This window comes from Mizuhopecten yessoensis, unplaced genomic scaffold (genome assembly GCF_002113885.1).
Source record: "Mizuhopecten yessoensis strain PY_sf001 unplaced genomic scaffold, ASM211388v2 scaffold10595, whole genome shotgun sequence".
Lineage (NCBI taxonomy): Eukaryota > Metazoa > Mollusca > Bivalvia > Pectinida > Pectinidae > Mizuhopecten > Mizuhopecten yessoensis.
The window spans coordinates 333,763-347,627 of record NW_018408625.1 but is presented as its reverse complement, the minus strand read 5'-3'; the positions used below and the strand labels follow the sequence as shown (position 1 = coordinate 347,627).

The 13,865-nt window shown below is 34.8% G+C and overlaps 1 protein-coding gene across 3 annotated transcripts in view; it reads left to right on the top strand.

The window, feature by feature from the left end:
- Positions 1-4,984: 4,984 nt before the first annotated feature.
- The window catches only part of LOC110461270, a 55,547-nt gene continuing 46,666 nt past the window's right edge, over positions 4,985-13,865 (top strand). For all 3 annotated transcript variants that reach the window (XM_021514687.1, XM_021514686.1, XM_021514685.1), the window contains exon 1: positions 4,985-5,170. The gene's annotated coding sequence lies outside the window, so the exon portion shown is untranslated. The remainder of the gene's footprint in view (positions 5,171-13,865) is intronic.

Below are 13,865 nucleotides of genomic sequence, written 5' to 3'. Positions count from 1 at the left end.
GAGCAAAGAGAAAAGTTCGAATTAACTTCCAAAAATAACTCCCTCGTGGAGGTCAAGGTCCCATTCACGGTGTTCACTGTATTTATCCATGCGCGAAATTTGTTCCGGGGGAAAATCGAAACAATTTCAAATCTAACTTTCAGCTCAGATTTCTATTGATAAACTGGAATCACCCTATAGACATATCATACGCAATTGTATTGATACTAAATTGTGGAATAAATTTGAAGTGTTTGTTAAAATGTCAAAGCACTACTTTGTTTGCCAATCAGCACGCGACAATACGCTGTTCAAACTATTGAACGAAATTGTGTGGACTGTCGATAAGGTGGGCATTTTTAATTTTAATTATAAATTATAAGTTAAAAAAGAACATAAGAGGCAGAGAAAACGTAAATAGCGCGCATTATGTTGTTTGCTTGCAAAGCTGTGTCATTCAAATAGATAATAAATATCATACAAAAACAGTTCAATGCTTAAGTAACTTCGTTTAGAGAATATCATACTATAACGTCAAAAGTACGTCACAACACATCGGCCTTCATCGGTTATTTCCGGAAGGATGAAAAAATAAGCGGAAAATCCTGGAACTGATGTTCGTTACAATTATCTCTTTGTCGGTGCTTCAAGACTTTTTTTTATTTCAGTTTTTACCACATGCACAAAAAGTAAAAATATGGATATTTTCTGAAGATCCTTTTTGTTATCATCCAGGTTCTGTTAATATTTTTACTGCGAAATGTCTGCAAAAAGAGCAGGAATTAAACCAATAGGTCAACGTGTAGAGTTATTTTTCATCATCTAAAATTTCATCAGCTATTGATTTCCATTTATTGAGAATATGAACGAAATAATTAAGATTTTTGAAGGTTTAGTTATGGTCTTTACATTATTTATTCATTCATCACCATTCATAAAAGAAACAGTGGAAAATGCATTTATGTCGAAATCAACAATAATTTTCCAGACAACCAACCCAAGTGCAACGCCCTTTTTCAGCAACGTATTACTTTTTCACAACGCGTGCCGATTTCCAACTAGTTACAGACAGAAAATGTTATCATTAGAGACAGAAACTGGCATCATTACCTGTCAAACCTTGGTGACAGTTACAAAATACAAAAATTCAAACCGGTGTTTTAGGGTGGAACAGTAATTGAAACTACATATCGATATAACGACAATCTCAGTTATATGTACATCAAAGTATTACAATGTTTTTGGTTTTTTTTCAATTTTATTTTTGCAACTTACATCTCTACACATTTTCTTGGACTAATCGTCAAATATGTAATATGCACTTTTTTCTATAGCAATTACCAAACAGTTTTTCTCCAGCTTATCTCAATCATTCTGTTGGTGCCCTGACGGATGCACGCAGAAGATTTAATTCTTAACATTGGAGGAAGCTGGAGTATCCAGAGAAAACCCGCGTGGTCGGGCAGGTGACCGGAATTGAATCCGGCTATCTTGGTGAAGACGAGCGCACTATCCATTACGCTACCCGACCCACCATCTACTTTAGCTTTGAATGGAAGAAAATTGCGTCATTGATGCAAACATTATATTGTGAATACATTTTCATCAATCATCAATGATACAAAAAATCTACATACGGGAGACCGGGGCAATTTGGCCAACCCTGATATTTTAGTTTTTGAGCTAATATTTACAGCATTAAGGATCTTAGCAGTTTAGTAGGCTGGGCATTCTACATGTTCGGCCAATGATACCGTGGGAAGTTCGGCCCATGTAACACATAAAAAGTCGTAAAATTAGCGGTAAAATTTGACGTTCCTTATTTATGACGCCATAATTAAGCTGATCTAATTAATGGGGCCGAACATACCCGAATGCCTGTCCGAACTTACCCCATGGCGGGGCTCGTTCGGCCATCCAATCTTTCGACAGGAAAAGTTAAATAATGTTCAAAAGCGGACGTGCTGTAATACTTCCCAGAACGGTATTAAAAACAAAAGGTCGAACTTTCCCCTACTGTTTTGTCGGTCTTAATCTCATTAGAGTTTGTGCTTTTATTGTTATTCCTCGACCTGCCGACTTTAAAAAAGTTTATCTTATCTCATTCTGAAAGCAGTATTCTGAATCGGTAAATATCAGAGATCAACAAAAGCTACGCTCTTATAAAGCTTTGCCTTTTTATATGAAAAAGGGATACTTTGAAGGAATGTAATAGAAATATCAAATATATACATAATACATGTGTCCTGACACAAGTGACATAATTTATTAAATGGTATATGACTACATATACATGTATGTAATTAAGTCAATCAAAATAATTTATGACAATATTACCATGATATACCCTCCGCAAATTTCTCGTTCGCATTAAAGCCCGGATGGCGATCGTTGTTAACGTCACTGACCCCGACTGATCCTGATACGTCATGATATTGATCATTCATGACGTCAATATCATGACGTCGAGAACAAAAGAGTGATCCCGGAAGGTTAATGTTACTCCGCTTCATATTGAATAGTCCTGACGTCACCAATCAACGGCAGAGTGACCCAGAATTGGAGGAAAACATTACAATGTTTTTTTAAATCGTTGTTTCTTTAAGTGGTTTTGGATAATATGAATTATAATTGGGATGACCCTATTGTTTTTTGAAACTTGCGGCGGTATATCGTGATTATACTGTCGCAAATTGAGTCTTACTGGCCCCTCAATCTAGTACCAGTGGACTTGGGTACAGCAGGGCTGGTACCGGACAATAGCACAGGATGTAAGACAAAGGAAGCTTGAATGCATCGACTTACGAGACCGGAAGTGATGACGTAAAGTGTACTTCCGGTCCTGCTTGCAGATGATAGTAGTACACTCTGTCTTAGTTCAAGTACTTCAAGAACAACTTCGTTAATCTGTGTTCGATCGTCAATTAGTAGCTTGATACGTCCGCGGAAATGATATTTTCGCTAATCCGCTGGTCAAGAACGTGATTGCGAAAATATTATCTACGGGAACATTTCGTTAGTCAATGTTTGGTTGTCGTCATCATATTTGCTTTACGGAAAAAAACACGTTCTTGGAACAAATAATGAGGTGGCATATAGAACGAGGGACATCATATCGAGGAAATACTGTATATGCGTTGCTTGATATATACTTGTTATTTCATTTTAAGCTCAACTTACTTATCTTGAAGGTTGTAAGCATTTGTGTACACAGATAACGTGTTATCGAAGAGAGTACCATTATCGTTTCAACACGGTACTAGTTATGTTCCTGTTACAAATTTAACCTTGGAATGTCGTTGTTTTATCTCGGCTCTTAACGCATTATCTTTTCTCGGTTCTATTTAAGTAAGGTGATTACGTACTCTTAGGTTTGTGTAGCTTTTGACTTATGTTAATCCGGAAGTAAATGGTATTCCTTATCCTGATTTAGTATTCCAAACAAATATTTCGGAAAGTAACATGGTTTTCCTTATAGTAATTAGCATTGTAGGTAATCAAAAGTTTTTGATCGGATGAAGACATGAAACTTCGGATAATAATACAAATATTTAGGATAAAAATATGGTACTCCGAATATCATATCATAATTCAGATATTAATAGAGATTGTATAATTATGTTTTGTATAATTATGTTTTCACTCTCAAGACAATGATTTGATTTTCCTGATGTTAATAATTTATTCGTTAAAATGATGAAGTAAAACTTATAATCAAATAATATTCCAGATCAGGAATATAGAATTTCGGAAATGATAAAATATATTCCGGATAAGGAAAAAACTATTCCGGATCAGGTATATAGTATTCCGGAAATGATAAAATATTCCGGATAAGGAAAAAACTATTTCGGATCATGTTTATAGAATTCTGGATAATAATAAAATATTCCGGATCAGACAAAAGAAAATTCAGATCAGGTTTATGAAAAACTGGTTAATAATTCGATATTTCGGAGAAGGATAAAATATTCCAGTTAATCTATATGGCAATCGCGATTATTAAGATATTCCAGAAGAATATAAATACGCGGTGTAAAGCAGTACTGATATTAATTAGATACTCTGGAAAATGATGAAATATTCCGGTTTAGGTATATAGATATGGCATTCCGGATAATAATAAAATACTCTGGAAAAGGATAAGATAAGGTACATGTACATGACATTTCGGATAATAATAATAAACTCTGGAAAAGGATAAGATATTCTGGATCAGGTACATGTATATGACGATCCAGATAAAAATATTCCTGATGAGGTATATACATATGACATTCCGGATAATAATAAGATTCTCTGGAAAAGTGTAAAATATTCCGAATTAGGTACATATGCATGCATAAAGCATTCCAGGTAATACTGAGAAACTCTAAAAAAGGATAAAATATTCCGGATCAGGTACATGTAAATTTCATTCCGGATACTAATTAGATACTTTTGAAAAGGATGAAATATTCCGGATTATGTAAATGCATATGACATTCCGGATAACAATTAGATACTATAGAAAAGGAGTAATTATTCCGGATCAGGTACATGTGCATATGACATTCCGGATAATAATTAGATTATCTGGAAATGGATAAATTATTCCGGATTAGAACATGCATATGACATTCTAGATGACAATCCGGACAACGGTAGTCCAGGTTATGATTTTATTTCGTATATGAATCTAACGAAATAAAAGACACTAGCATTAAATATATCTTGTTAACATTTTCCTTTTCTGTACGACTTTTGAGTAAAGGGGAATAACTCTTACATAATGTTTGAACGCATAATCATCTTTTGAATCCTGAACTAAAACAGTAAATTTATTATTCTAACGACCTCTTCAATGATTATTTTTAATACTCATACTTTCATTCTATAGAAATACAAATAATTTGCGTTTGTTATAGGATTTTTTTTTAATAAATTATGAAAAGATTATTTTATATTTGAATTCTGTATGTCAAGCTGACAATGCAAACAGTCATGTTACAACGAATACTTCCTGGTTGGCTGATAGTGTGATGTATACAAAGTGGGGAAGTCCGGTGTACTCCGAAAACGGATCATTCCTTCCGGAGTTGTCCTAGTGTTGACAATATTGGAGCTGAGGGAACTACACACACACATACATACACACACCATTGTGATTTAGGACCGAAGACGATAGCGGACTGCTGACTGGTATGGGGAGGTAAGACTCGTTTTGTTAGCTCTATGCAGTGATACCAGAGACACAATGTGTACAACAGGTTTACGCTTTGTTTGGCAGGTATTTGTCGTATGTGTGTAAATGTGTATACGAACGGTTCAATACATATGATTCACAACAAGATGGAGCGCTGTGTCATTGTATATGGACCGATAACGACATTTTAATTGTAGAGTTGTAGATTGTATGTGTGTAGTAAGTCATTATATATAGATGTGTTGTAGAGTCAATATCAATATCAGAACAAAGTGCTTCGTACCTTAAATATAATAGCATCTTAACGTTGTAAGTTAATGTATGTAACTGTTGTTTTTGATTAAATATATGTGTATGTGTTTCAACGATCTATCATGTGTCCCTCTCGTTTACGTAATGCTAGTTGTAAGTAAATGTATATATATACATATATATATATATGTGAGAAGTTCTTGTCACTATGTACATGGGGGGGGGGGGGGGGGGGGGGAGCATTTACAAAGGCCAAAATTTAAAAAAAAATATCCAATGCCTGCATTAGCTTAAGCTGTGTGTATGTATGGCGTAAATATAAACTCTCACGAGATATATGCGTGTAGGTATGACGTAAATCTTAACTCTCAGGAGATATATGTGTGTATGCATAAAGTCAATATAAACTCTCACTAGATATATGTGTGTATGTATGACGTAAATCTAAACCCTCACGAGATATATGCGTGTAGGTATGACGTAAATCTTAACTCTCAGGAGATATTTGTGTGTATGTATGACGTAAATCTAAACTCTCACGAGATATATGTGTGTATGTATGAAATCAATCTTGTGTATGTATGATGTAAATATAAACTCTCACGAGATTATTTGCGTGTATGTACGAAGTCAATCTAAACTCTCACTAGATATATGTGTGTAAGTATGACGTAAATCTTAACTCTCACAAAATATATATGTATATGTATGACGTAAATCTAAACTCTCACGAGATCTATGTGTGTATGTATGACGTAAATCTAAACTCTCACTAGATATATGTGTGTATGCATAAAGTCAATATAAACTCTCACTAGATATATGTGTGTTTGTATGAAGTCTATCTAAACTCTCCCTAGATATTTGTGTGTATGTACGAAGTCAATCTAAACGCTCACTAGATGTATGTGTGTATGTATGACGTAAATATAAGCTCTCACTAGATATATGTGTGTATGTATAATGTCAATATAAACTCACACGAGATATGTGTGTGTATGTATGACGTAAATATAAACTCTCACTAGATATATGTGTGTTTGTATGAAGTCTATCTAAACTCTCCCTAGATATTTGTGTGTATGTACGAAGTCAATCTAAACGCTCACTAGAAATATTTGTGTATGTATGACGTAAATATAAACTCTCACTAGATATGTGTGTGTAGGTATAAAGTCAATATAAACTCACACGAGATATATGTGTGTATGTATGACTTAAATATAAACCGTCACTATATATTTGTGTGTATGTATGACGTAAATATAAACCGTCACTATATATGTGTGTGTATGTATGACATAAATATAAACCGTCACTATATATTTGTGTGTATGTTTGACGTAAATATAAACCGTCACTACATATTTGTATGTATGTATGATGTAAATATAAACCGTCACTAGATATTTGTGTGTATGTATGGCGTTAATGTAAACCGTCACTATATATTTGTGTATATGTATGACGTAAATATAAACCGTCACTAGATATGTGGGTGCATGTATGACGTAAATATAAACCGTCACTAGATATTTGTGCGTATCCACACTGGCACTTGAACTGTGTGTACACACGTGAGTGACATGTGTATGTAATTTCGAAGTTGACGTTCTTTATTCATATACATGGGCTGAGAAAGCTTCATATGTATGCTGTACATACTTATGATATAGACCGTAATTAACTTTAAAAGGACCTTATTAACCTTTAGACTGCCAAATATTTGACTCAGCCAATTTGAAGTATCCACAACTGTTTTGCCAACTGTGACGTCCAGCCAATTATGACGTCAAAGTATTGTTGACACTATGTTAATTCCGACGTCGCGAAAATCGCATGATTGTTGCGCAAACAAACATTACCTTTATAACGTCAGCAATTTTACGGCGTTCGAATTATTTGAGTCTTTCTGTGCAGTTTTGATTCATGAGTATAATATGTATATGGAACATCGTATTTTTAACCTTCAGAGTGTCAAGCATTTGGATTTTACGTAAACGACGTAATCTTCTAGCGAACATAATGTGACGCATTCGCAATACTGACATCATGAACAACGATTTATTGAATAGATACTCTTGGTACATAATGTATTTTGACAAGTTACCCAACCATATTGATCTATTGTCATGGTTAGAAAGTTATACAAACTAGTGTACTAACATTCTAGCATAAATAGTGACAAAAACTAAATATAAAAAAACTTGATAAGCTAAATAGACTTTTAACGTGCCATTAGTAAAACAATATTTCATGAATTGCTTAGCTTACGTTTATTTCCAGATTGTGTTTCTAAAGTTCTACGCATGCGTAGTGCCCTTTCGAGGCAGTGCCTATGGAGACCTCTTTTACATATGGAGCAAATTGGTCTGCTCCTTTGGCGCATACCTCTGTCATGCCGCACATTAGATGAACACACGCAACAATCCGCACTCAATAACCCATAATTCATGTCAATGACACCCATATTACGGTTATACGCAGTGACCATTCTAGGACGCCCACATGCAAGGTCCTGCGCTGGCAGGAGAGTAGATAAGAGCCTCATCGGCTTTTTGTCCTCTACATCACGAGCTGCCAGACACAGGAAGTTGCCCTGTCTCATGTAGGCCTCTGGCTGCGGATCCGCATTCCGTATAGTCAGGGACATTGGTCCGTTTTTCTCGAAGCGTACCTTCAATAAACTTTCCGTAGCGTACCTTCGATAAACGAAATATAAATATTCTAAATATAGCAATATCATAAACGAAAAACATTAAGTTGATTTTGTCATACCTTACTTGTAAAGGAAATACTAAAAAGTGAGTGTCAACTCAGAGATGAAGCTCCCATTTGTTATCTGCATGCCGATAACGTAACACTAGCAATCTTTTTTTTTATAATTGTAAATCGTAAAGAAGCTCCGATAAAATTTCAAAGAGAAAACGCTCCTCGTGTTCCATGTAGTGCGTGGGTTCAAAGTTTATAAAACCTTAGTCTTTTTAACTAATTTTCAAAAGTCAAAATTAAGTGAGTTATATAGAGCACTATAACTGGATATACATATTGACCCCTACACGGGAAGTAGAAATAAGAGGATTTCATATTGGGAGGAATAAGGCAAAAAAGCTGAACATTCACCCAAAATTCCTTGAAAATAAAACCCCGCCACCACCCCGCCCTTACGTAAACACCCGAAATACAATACTTAAAACCAGAAACGATTCAGTATACAGGAAGTAAAGGTTGTTTGTGAAATGCACATTTCATTATCGTAAAGATATGTCAAGCGCAGATTAATTTATGTATTCCATTTTACACAGAAGATTTAAATGTCCCTAATTATTATCGCTACAATAATGAACGGTATGTAAGTGTAAAGTTCTTTATAATCAAACGAATACCTTGTTTATGAGTTAAAACATGCATAGCCTCATATTTTTCGCGCTGTCGTGATTTCGAATAGTAGTTAAAACTAAATCAAAGCTACTACATTGAAAACTGGACTTTAAATATATTTGTATAAAGATTTTTTTATATTCCACGCTTTATATTGAACGGCCTTTATGCATAAGGAAGTGGCAAGTATTCATTATAATAAAGGAAAAAAAATAAGTCAATGGTTAATGAATATATTATTCAAATATTGAAAAAAATGGGGTTTCAATCGTCACAATTCCCCGTAACTTTGCCCGAGTGGCACAGCCTTATCAGAAACTTATGTCAATTTAACAAAGATAGGTATATAGTACTTGTATATTACAAGTGCTCGTAGTATGTTGTTTACATGTTTATGTAAAACAAATGAACAGTTGATATGTACCGAGTACTGACGTGTTCAAACGAAATTGTAATCAATTATGGACTTTTGTCGAGGTGAATATGTGGTTTATAGACCTGAGAGGAATATATTAACTAAGACGAAGGTCACTTTAACTACATCTTCATTGAAATAAAATCCTTTCGTTATTAGATACGACACTATAATCGATTATGGATTCGGTTTGGTTTGTTTGTGTATAACCTCATTTTATTAAAAGCTATGGTCATTTAAGGAAGTGCCAGATTTTGTTAGTGGAGGAAAGCCGGAGTTCCCGGAGGAAAACCTCCGACCTACGGCTAGTATATGTACCTGGCGACTGCCACAATTGGTCATATATAGACTTGAGAAATTGATATTACCCAAGATAAAGTCGTGGTCAATATCACTTTCTATGGTGCATAAACTCACATATTGACAGACATTTAATTCGTTATTTGGGATTCTAAATGTTGTTTCAATCATAAAACAAGATGGAATGTATGGGAATCGTACGGAGAAGAGTGCTGAATTTGGCAGAGAGCATTGTGACGTTACGATTGAAATTACGTCATAGAGTATAACCTGTTATTTCTAAAATTAGAAGCGCCGAGTTAATACCGTGAATCGCCGATCTCCACGTGACGATGATCCAAGCAATGAAAATGCAGGAAGCACATGTGTCATCTTATATAGATAGATAAATGAATGAATGAATAAATAAATAAAATACATCAATCATTAACAAAAGAAGATGTCTAAAATTTACAATTGAATGAGTCAGCTTGGAGAAATGTATGCATCTAAGTTTTACTTTAAACACAAACAATATAACATGTATCAAACGTGTCCCTTGATCAACACAAACAATATAACATGTATCAAACGTGTCCCTTGATCAACACAAACAATATAATATGTATCAAACGTGTCCCTTGATCAACACAAACAATATAACATGTATCAAACGTGTCCCTTGATCAACACAAACAATATAACATGTATCAAACGTGTCCCTTGATCAACACAAACAATATAACATGTATCAAACGTGTCCCTTGATCAACACAAACAATATAACATGTATCAAACGTGTCCCTTGATCAACACAAACAATATAACATGTATCAAACGTGTCCCTTGATCAACACAAACAATATAACATGTATCAAACGTGTCCCTTGATCAACACAAACAATATAACATGTATCAAACGTGTCCCTTGATCAACACAAACAATATAACATGTATCAAACGTGTCCCTTGATCAACACAAACAATATAACATGTATCAAACGTGTCCCTTGATCAACACAAACAATATAACATGTATCAAACGTGTCCCTTGATCAACACAAACAATATAACATGTATCAAACGTGTCCCTTGATCAACACAAACAATATAACATGTATCAAACGTGTCCCTTGATCAACACAAACAATATAACATGTATCAAACGTGTCCCTTGATCAACACAAACAATATAACATGTATCAAACGTGTCCCTTGATCAACACAAACAATATAACATGTATCAAACGTGTCCCTTGATCAACACAAACAATATAACATGTATCAAACGTGTCCCTTGATCAACACAAACAATATAACATGTATCAAACGTGTCCCTTGATCAACACAAACAATATAACATGTATCAAACGTGTCCCTTGATCAACACAAACAATATAACATGTATCAAACGTGTCCCTTGATCAACACAAACAATATAACATGTATCAAACGTGTCCCTTGATCAACACAAACAATATAACATGTATCAAACGTGTCCCTTGATCAACACAAACAATATAACATGTATCAAACGTGTCCCTTGATCAACACAAACAATATAACATGTATCAAACGTGTCCCTTGAACAACACAAACAATATTACATGTATCAAACGTGTCCCTTGATCAACACAAACAATATAACATGTATCAAACGTGTCCCTTGATCAACACAAACAATATAATATGTATCAAACGTATCCCTTGAACAACACAAACAATGCATGTATAAAACGGTTCAATACCGATGTGTCCCTTGGTCAACACAAACAATGTATTATTGAACGTGTCACAACGTTTCAAGACCGACTTGACCTTTGGTCAAGCTTATACTTAACCGGACAAAGGGATCAGCTTTGTAAAGAGACCAATCGGTCTTTAAAGGTTGCGACACATTTGACACGTGCATTGTTTATAAAGGAATCCCAGCTGTCTATCGAAATATCTTGCTTTGTGAAGACCGGAAACAAAATACTACTATTTATTTGCATGGCCTTAATGCCAGATGTATAGTTACACACGGAAATAGAAAGAAGCGTCAGACTGTGATTACACTCCTCTATGTTCCCCAAATCTGTTATCATTTTACAACAATGAATATACCTGTTTAATTTGGTTTCCCGTTAATGCCTTCTACTGTTAATTTAACCTATTGAAATGTCAACTTTGACATTAGGCAACCTAATATCTATAGCATTATTTTTAAACTTTATTCATTAAAGCATTGTCAGCTTTATGATAATTGAACAACAATTTATTGAACAACAACAGTTTACAACTGTAAACTTTCAAAATCACTAAATTTTTCAATGAAAGTAGCATCCACGTCTATTTTTAGTATGGAATCAATAAGTGAAAATAAGGCAACCCAGATTTTTCTTTATTTGTAATAATTTGTAGACAAATGATGAACTTAAATAGAATTTGTATTTAATTAAAAAAAAAAAAAAAAAAAAAAAAATATGCCGCTAAGCAGACAATAGATGAGGAAGAACATGTATGATTCACTCGTTATCATTTTGTACAGTGTTATTTTGAATTACTTAAAAAAAACACCGGTTCATTTAAATGAACTTGTGCTATTTTCTGTAATTATGAACGAGCTTTTCACACGGATTAGTGTATGATACCACAGGGTTATGAGAACAAACCGAACGATGTATGTTTTGGCCATTCCTAGTGGCGGATCAAGAGAGACCTATCTAGGGGGGGNTTGAGGAAAATAGTGAAATACATGATTTTTAAAGAAAATTCTCGGGGTGGGGTCGGGGTTCCTGAAGCCCAAAAAACCCTCTGGATCCGCCACTGATTCTTTATGTGAAAGGAGTACTATTTGGCGGTTAAGGCTTTAGATCATCACTTCGTTAGCATTGCTATTTATATTTGATCTGATGGCGCTGTGGGTAGCGCGTTGGTCCTTCAATGGTCCTATAACGTAAATTATAATAACACCGGGTAAACATTAGTACACGTGCTTGACGATGATTTGTCAACACCCGATTCACACGTTCTTCTGAAATAAAGCGTATGATACAAAGACATAAATTAACATACGGGAAGACACTGACATACGATCAGACGACTTCAAGGAGGTCGTATATGAGGCGTATGTAATGCAGACTGATGTGTTTTGTTAACGGACCTCACCTGTACATAGCACGTGCTACGACTGTAGTTCTCAAGCTCGGGTCGCTACGATTTTTGTTGTCGGGCGAGTTACGCTCTGTCAGGTTAATCTTGTCTCAAATGCAGTTTTGTAAAATATAAAAATCCCTATAAAATGCAAGTGCATGTGCGTGCAAGCGATAACGGCATACTATGCGATAGCCTATGGCTACATATTATGTACCTGACATGTAAACATGATGTCCAAAGCGTATATGACCGAGAGTAATTCTGTTTCATACTTAAAGAAAAGTTAATTGACAATTTTAATATCATAATTTAATTTATTTCCGTCGTTTTCGGTACAGTAAAGAAAACTGTCATTGTACTCATTTTATCCCTCTGCTGGTTAATTGCGAAAGGGTGGAGCCTCCTTAAATAACCATAGCTGTTAATAGGACGTAAAACAGAAACAAGCCAAACTAAATCCCCGATCAAACTGTTACTGGTTCTCAGGACCCTGTGATACAAGGTTGGCATTGCGCTGTGTATAATTACTCTCCGTCGATTATGTCTACAATTGTAAACTCACAGGTGAGATATTCTATTATTCCAGTTCTTTTTTGAAATGGCCACTTACCTATTGACTTTGAGAAGGAAGTGTATACCTGTACATGTATAAACGTTCCTTTGTATACCTATAGCCAATCCCACCGTTTACCTGTTCGATTGGTAGGTTTTGTGGTCATATAATGTAGATTAGTTAATGGTACATAATCTCCAGGTACAATTAAAGTTGGAATACAACTTGAAATTATATGTTCCCTCATTATATTCGTCCGAATATAAATCAATTAAATTCAAACGATAACACAAGAACATAAATGGGATTATAGCTCGTTACTCATTCGTTTATTAAAATCCACAACCAAACACATTCTACCCACACTGGCCTACAGACATCTACACCAAATTGGATTTCAATGTGTTTATCAAAAAAACAACCTTTTACTATATATAAGAAAAATTAACATGTATAGATCTGGTGGTGAGCAATGAACTCAAAAGAGCGAACCTAGCCCGTGCTTCCTATATATATCAGGGGCGTTTCTAGGTTATTTGAAATAGGGGTCGTAGAATATAATCCTACGCCGAGCGGAGCGAGGCTAAAAAAAATGGACCTGTCTTTTGCTAAAAAACATAAAACAATTGTGAAATGCTCTAATGTAACGGGGGTTAGTTTGAAAAGGTGTGTGTGTGGGGGGG